The 7,384-nt window shown below is 37.4% G+C and overlaps 1 long non-coding RNA gene across 1 annotated transcript; it reads left to right on the top strand.

Moving 5' to 3' along the window:
• The first annotated feature begins 730 nt into the window (after positions 1-730).
• LOC121137974 lies at positions 731-5,971 on the top strand. Its single transcript, XR_005875225.1, has 3 exons — positions 731-1,079; positions 4,178-4,319; positions 5,453-5,971. It is a non-coding gene; the product is annotated as an uncharacterized LOC121137974 (long non-coding RNA).
• The last annotated feature ends 1,413 nt before the right edge of the window (positions 5,972-7,384 follow it).

The raw sequence follows: 7,384 nt of genomic DNA, 5'->3' as shown, positions 1-7,384 counted from the left end.
TCAATCAGATGTAACCTAACCCCAGTACTAGAAGATTCGTTTGATTATAAGGGATGTTCAGTTAGGGCTATTTGATTTTTGCGATATCTTGTTTTTTTAATTCTTTCTATATTTTGGCTATTAGTCCTCTATTGGAAGTGCTGCGGGTTAAAATCTTTTCTGATTCTGCAGGCTGCAGTTTTGTCCTAATGATGGTGTTTTTCCATACAGAAACTTTTCAGTTTCACAAGGAACCAATGTGTTACTGGTAATGAAGTGAGATGATAGCGGAAGGGTGTATGTGTTTTGCATGTGTTTGTTCATATACATGATGTAGAAACAACTGAAGAATCCATTTCCCATATCTAAAAGTCATAAATGATGTACATATGTGGGCATATAAGAAAAAGTCATTTTACAAATATGAGTATATTTCAGAAGTAGGTGAAGAGGTTGATCTTGTTCAATATGAGGTGTTTTAAGAGTTTAAGAGTTTTTAAAATGTAGACATGGAACACACACACATGTTCTTAAACGCATATACATTAGAATGTTAATATAAGAGAATATTGTATTTAGATAGAGATTTAGTATTTGAGTTCTTATGTCCTTTACCACAGACCAAAGCTTGGACACTACATTGTTTTACTTGATACTTTTAAGTACTTATACTTTGTAGTCATTATGGCTAGTAAATAATAAGTATATGCTAATCTATCATAATATCTATATAGAAAGATAATGATGTAAATCTGCAACACAGCATTTCAGTATAAATGTATGTATAAATGCTTTTACCCCTGAATGAGTATTTATAATTCCATGGAACACCTACATTATGCTGTGTATGGCCTGATACTTTGCCAAACATGTCACGTTTCTATTCCCTCTTTTCTCACTGTGATCAACCAGCTAAAGTCCAGCAAGAGATTGATCAAGTGGTTGGCAGACACCGCAACCCCTGCATGCAGGACAGGAGCCGCATGCCCTACACAGATGCCATGATTCATGAGGTCCAGAGATGAATCGACCTTGTCCCCAACAACCTGCCCCATGCGGTGACCTGTGACATTAAATTCAGGGACTACTTCATTCCCAAGGTAAACTTGTCTCTTCTCTGCTGCACGTCTGTCCTCTTGATGTTCCCAGGTTCACAGTGTTATTCCAGTCCTCTGAGCCACCCAGGGCTGCTTGTGGTTTGTACTGCTCCATGATCAGGAGGGCAGCGCTACTACAGGTACAGAGATATCTGGTAATGATGCTTCCACATTTGCTCTCTCTTCCAAACACTGTTGGGCAACGCTTAGGTATTTCTTTTTGAATGTTCAAACATTTTGTCAAATTCCCAAAACTCTTTTCTAGATTTTATCATTATGAGATTTTATCTTCAAATTGGAAAGAATTGATATTGTGAATTCTTCAACTCCTTAATGAGGCTGTATCATTCAACCATTTATTTGTGATATTGATTTCTTTTCTATGTTTCTTTTCAACAATGTAGCCTGTAAACATCTTCTTAGAGATTTCCAGAAGTATTAATGTCTGTTATTATTTCTCTAGTGTCTCTGCTATTCTTTGCATCTGCTTAAAGGAGACATTTTATGGAATAATTTTGTTGGTCTTATTTTTATCTGAAAATGAATTTTATTATTTCTAATGATGTATTTGTAAACATATGTGTGATTCGAAGGTGTTACGTGGTATAATAGTTTTCAATGTTCTTTTTGTATTCCTGTGTTCTTAGTTTCTCTTTGGTGGGATGAATTTGAGGATAGTGATGAACAGGCCTGTTTACAGTAGGCATCGCTGTAGTTAGAGTTTCCTGCTCTGACTTCGTGATCACAAATAACCAGCAGTCACTTCCCAAATAAGTGATTTGGAGATATAATACTAATTGTAAATGCTTCGGCAATATCTCAGCCTTTCTACTACTTAACTCTTACAATTAATTTAACCCACATTTCTTATCTATGCTTTGCCATGTGGCTCATGGCTTCTTATCTCATTTTTCTACATGTCCTGCTTCTTCAGTGCCCAGCAGACATGTCCTCTGACTCTGCCCTGTTTTTTTTCCCATCATTTTCCTAATTTGGTTGTCCCACCTATAATTTCTGCCTGGCTACTGGCCAATCAGCTTTTTATTTAGTCAATCACATTGGCAAATCTTCACATTATGCATTATTATTATTATTATTATTATCATTATTTCACAGCACATCATTTGTCACGTTTCTGATAAGAATGACAATTGTAACTCTAATATCTCCATATCAAGTTTGATGTTTTAGGGACACACTGATAGTTGTGTAGATCAGATGAAATTTTTGGGTCTATTTACTTAAGGATGTATGAGATGTTTTATTCTGGATCCAATTATGTATGCTCATGGCCCAAGAACACAGATTTTTTACTTTGAGATAAATATTATTCTCAAAAGTTTGTCTCTTTTCTAAATTGTTCTCTGAACCCATTTTATGTGTCTATGTATTGTTTCCTCTTTGAAGACAATATAAGACTTCTTATTGAGTACCAGATTCTACAGATAGAAAAATCCAGAATTTTTATATGAAAATCTTCATTCAGAAAGGATCAAGTTCTTTCTCCTGGAGAGTCTTGTATTTTTTCAGGTGGGGTGGTGCAAAAAAGATATTGATAAGGTTTCAGTTACTAACATCATGTAGAGATGATGGAACTGATTTTTCATGAGGCATTGAGTTTTGCGTTGTGATAACATATTTAGTATATGGGTTAAGTTGCCAGCGTGCTCTGTTTTGCTAAAAGACACTCACAAGGTAAGATTGTTGAGGAGTCTATGGCTAATATACAGAACTCATTTATGTTTATGTCATAAACTAAATGGTAAGTAGAAAAAAGGACAAGGTTAGAATAGCATATCTCCTCACATCTTCTTAGGGTTTAAGGTCCAGTTTGAGGAAAGAGTTGCCTCAGCTAAACTTATATCCCATTTTCCCCCTGTGGTTGGATGATGTTATGACTGGTCTCTTTGTGGTCCACTCAAGTAGAATATAACATTCTTTTATTTTATGAAACAACCTGGCTATTTCACAGCTGATTCTCCCATCTGACAAATAGGACAAGTGATTACTTTGATCAGAATGGAGCCACTCATCTCAGCAGTACTAATAGTCTAAGAAGGAACCAGTGATCTTTGCCATAACTGTCTGGTAGATATCAGGCTTTCTAGTTCATAAAAATTTTGCTGTCCCTTTAGAGGCACTGTCATTATAGCAGAGAAGCAGCCACAGGCAAGGTGTAAACAAATGCTTATGAATATAGTACATTCAACGCCTATTGACATTAGAAGTTAATTTTCACATAATTTACATATGTCAATAGCAGGCTTTTTAGTTTACAAAATAAAACCATATTTGGTTTATCCACATTCTGATTTTGTGTGGCACCCTGTGAAAGCTTTTAGACCATATACCTAGAAATTTTGACATAATATGAGGTTAGTTTGTGTGCTAGTTGAAGAGACCTTGCCAGATCTATCTCCCAGCAGTTTCTGGGTATCTTCAGAAGTTGTATTGATTTATCTCTCATCAGATAATGACATTATAACTTACCAATAATCTTATTTGGTTTTTATTTTATTTTCTCCCTCTCCTCCCCATTCCATTACTTCCTTTCTTTTGCCCAGTCTTCATCTGGTTTTTGTGAAACATATACATATATACATTTCTGTGTTTGTGTCTGTGCATTCATATAGATGGATTGCATATATGACTACTCTGGTACTTAGCCCTACATTTATTTTCTTATATATAAGAAAAAAGAGTAGTATTTTTCTTCCCAAATTTTTCCTATTGTTCTTAATGAATGGTCTCCTATTCTGTCAACACAGTCAATGAACTATTTCATCTGGAACCTGATTCACATGTGGCGTATGTAGACAGATGTGATGAGCTATAGCAAACAGTGGTCAGAGAAGATTGAGTCTAATCTGAAGAAAAGGAAGAGACTCAGCAGTTTTAGTCCAAGTACTCAAGTGAAATGTCATGCCACTGTGCCTGCCTCAAACTTCTCCCTCTCCTAATGTGCTCTGTGTGTTGAAACTTCCATACTGTTCTTTGAATATTACACCCACTATGGAGCTGAATGTGAATGAGGTTATTTTCCTAATGTGTTTTAGCTTTATGTTTTTTTTGTAACTTGATTTCTCTCTGTGTTGTTATAGGGAACAACGATATTAACATCACTGTCATCAGTGCTGCATGACAGCAAGGAATTCCCCAAGCCAGAGGTATTTGACCCTGGCCATTTTCTAGATAAGAATGGAAACTTTAAGAAAAGTGACTACTTCATGCCTTTTTCAACAGGTAAGGGAAATTCATTTACATGGACCAGTATCACGAGAATCTGGGCAGTAGACTTTCAATGATCAGGGGTACCAGTTTCAGTGTTCAAGCACTGTCATTAAAAAGAGATTTCTTCCCTGACAGGATATGAAAGTAGGACTTTGAATGTTCATCCACCTGTCAAATTTGAGAAAGCTAGAGTGTAGACTATTTGTTTACTTCCTTTAGCTACATCACAGAAATACCAAAGGAAACAAACTTCGTTTACACTTTTCTCACTCACCATGAAATTGGAGACATCACAATATACATTAATGTCTTTTTTGCTGTTTCAATCACCTCCTTTCTCTACTATTAATCACAAGTCTCCAAAATACAGACAATTCATGAAATCCTCAAGTGCCCTTGGTAAACACCTGAATGAACAATATTTATCAGTTGGACTAGGGCAATGAGAGAGTCTCCCAGATCTCTGGGTTATTAGGGATAAATCAGCACATTAATCTCTCAAACCTTATGTATTCATTAATGACAAAGATGGAGCAAGATTCTAATACACAACTTCTTTGCTCCCTCACAATACATGAGTAATGGAGAAGTATAAAAAGAAATCATATGTAACTATAAAAAGGTCATGAACCATTAAAATAGAGCATTTTCAAAGTTCAGAATGCCAGAAGCTTTGAGAGCATCATGAGAAAATGGAGACATTGTCGTTGTGGCAGGACACTCTGCCCAGATGATTGAGAACCCTCTTCCTTCTCATTCAGGGTTAGAGTCGTGGATATTGGCTCAATATCTTCAGTGTGCATGCTGCCTTTGAATGTGAAGCTTCTGTCCTTGGTTTTGATATTTTTAATAATGAAAACAGAATTCCACTTCCTCAGTCTCCCAGGGAGTCTGATTACAGATGTTAACAACCACACCTAACTAAAAAGTATTTTTGAGGAATGTAATTCTTAATAGTGTAGGTTAATTGAGCAACAAATTTGTTCCACATTTTTCTAATTATCTGTCTTTTCATGTAGCCATCCTTCTACCAACCTATCCAATAACTTATGATCAATTCATAGCCTCTTGTGTCAGTTAAACCATTGTGATTCTCACATTTACAAATGAGAATAATAATATTTTTTCATTTTTTTTCCTCCTAGGAAAACGGATGTGTGCAGGAGAGGGCCTGGCACGCATGGAGCTGTTTCTATTCCTGACAACTATTTTACAGAACTTTAAGCTGAAATCTCTGGTTCACCCTAAGGACATCGATACAACCCCAGTACTAAATGGATTTGCCTCTGTGCCACCCACCTACCAGGTCTGCTTCATTCCTGTCTAAAGAAGATAAGACTTCCTGGCCCAGGATGTGTTGTTTTCTCCAGTCCCCTCTAGACCTTCAATCCATCAGGGACAAAGTGTCCTCCCTCCCCTCTCATGTATTCCCATTTAGTCAAGTCCCAAGAAACACCTGTCAATCATTTTGCAATGTCTGGAATCACTGCATTAATGTATTCCTATTTGCTATTCTTTGTAACAGTGTTACTATTCCTTGTGCTAATATGTATCTTTTCCTGAGAAAAACTACAAATTTCCTGTTATATTACTAATATAATAAGATAATTCATTGTCATTTTTATTCCTCATGTTTTCAGTAATAAATGTATTTGATTTGTGAACTTTTTCTGAGACCAGCTTACAATTCAGGTAAGAAATGAAAGAAAATACAGTTCCCAACACATCATGCTGTTCCACATACTGTGAAGGATAGAGAATGCAAGGGTGAGTGCTAGAGAGATGTTTCATCCACCTGAGTGCTTGCCAGAGCAAGCAGACCTATATCTAAACTCTGGTATGTGTATAATGGCCAGCCATGGTGCTGTGTGCTTGTTATACCAACATTGGGGAGAGAGAACAAGAAATTCTTCAATCTGGTTGAACCGCCCCTACCACGCCTAATTAATGATCCCCATTTACCTATCTCAAAAAACAAACTTGTCATCTCTCAGGTAACAACATGCAATGATCACCTCTGACTTCCACATATATGTATGTACATATACATACATTCTCTCACATATATGTATCTTATCATGCACACACATCCACACATCCACACAGACATGCAAAACAGGGTTTGAAGGGTAAGGTACAAAAGCTCTTTGAGCCAGGCGGTGGTGGCAGACTCCTTTAATCCCAGCACTCGGGAGGCAGAGGCAGGCGGATCTCTATAAGTTCGAGGCTGGGCTGGACCGATAGACTCCAAAACAATACAGAGAAACCCTGTCTCGTAAAAACCAAAAAAAAAAAAAAGCTCTTTGACTGAACATCATTTAGAATCACTGGAGTAGTATTTGGTGCTTTTTTTAAAATTAAACTTATTCATTTAATTTAGAAAAAAATCTTATTTTACATATCAATTTCAGTTCCCTCTCTCTCACATCCTCCCATGCTACCTACCGACCCACCCATCCAACAACACACCCACTTCCCAAGAGGCTGTGGCCTTCCACGGGGGATCATCCGAGACTGTCACATCATTTGGAGCTGGACCTATACCTTCTTCATGTTTCTGGGCTGAGAGATTATCCCTCCTTGGGGAATGGGCTCCCAAAGTCCATTTGTACAGTAGTGATAAACACTGGTTCCACTGTAAGAGGTCCAATAGCCTGTCCAGGCCTTTAACTGGCACCCACATTCAGAAGGCTTGGTTTGATCCAATGCTGGTTCCCCAGCTTTACTACTGGGGTCCATGTACTCTCACTTAGTCAGGTCAGCTTTTTCTGTGGGTTTCTTCAGTATGGTCTTGACCCCTTTGCTCATCCCTCCTCTTTCTCTACAAATGGATTCCAAGAGGTTGGCACAGTGCTTAGGTATGGGTGTCCTCTTCTGCTTCAGTCAGCTACTGGATGAAGTCTCTAGGTTGGCATTTAGGCACTATAGGGAAAGGGCATTTAAGGTAACCTTTCCATTATTGCTTAGATTCTTAGTTGGTCTCATCTTTGTGGGTCTCTGGACATTTCCTTTGTGCCAGATTTCTCGTTAAATGTATGTCTCACTCTATTATGGTGTGTATTTTCTTGCTCTCCTCT

The sequence above is a fragment of the Mesocricetus auratus genome, unplaced genomic scaffold (genome assembly GCF_017639785.1).
Source record: "Mesocricetus auratus isolate SY011 unplaced genomic scaffold, BCM_Maur_2.0 contig_10134_pilon_obj, whole genome shotgun sequence".
In the NCBI taxonomy this organism is placed as follows: domain Eukaryota; kingdom Metazoa; phylum Chordata; class Mammalia; order Rodentia; family Cricetidae; genus Mesocricetus; species Mesocricetus auratus.
This window is presented reverse-complemented; position numbering and strand designations above follow the sequence as displayed.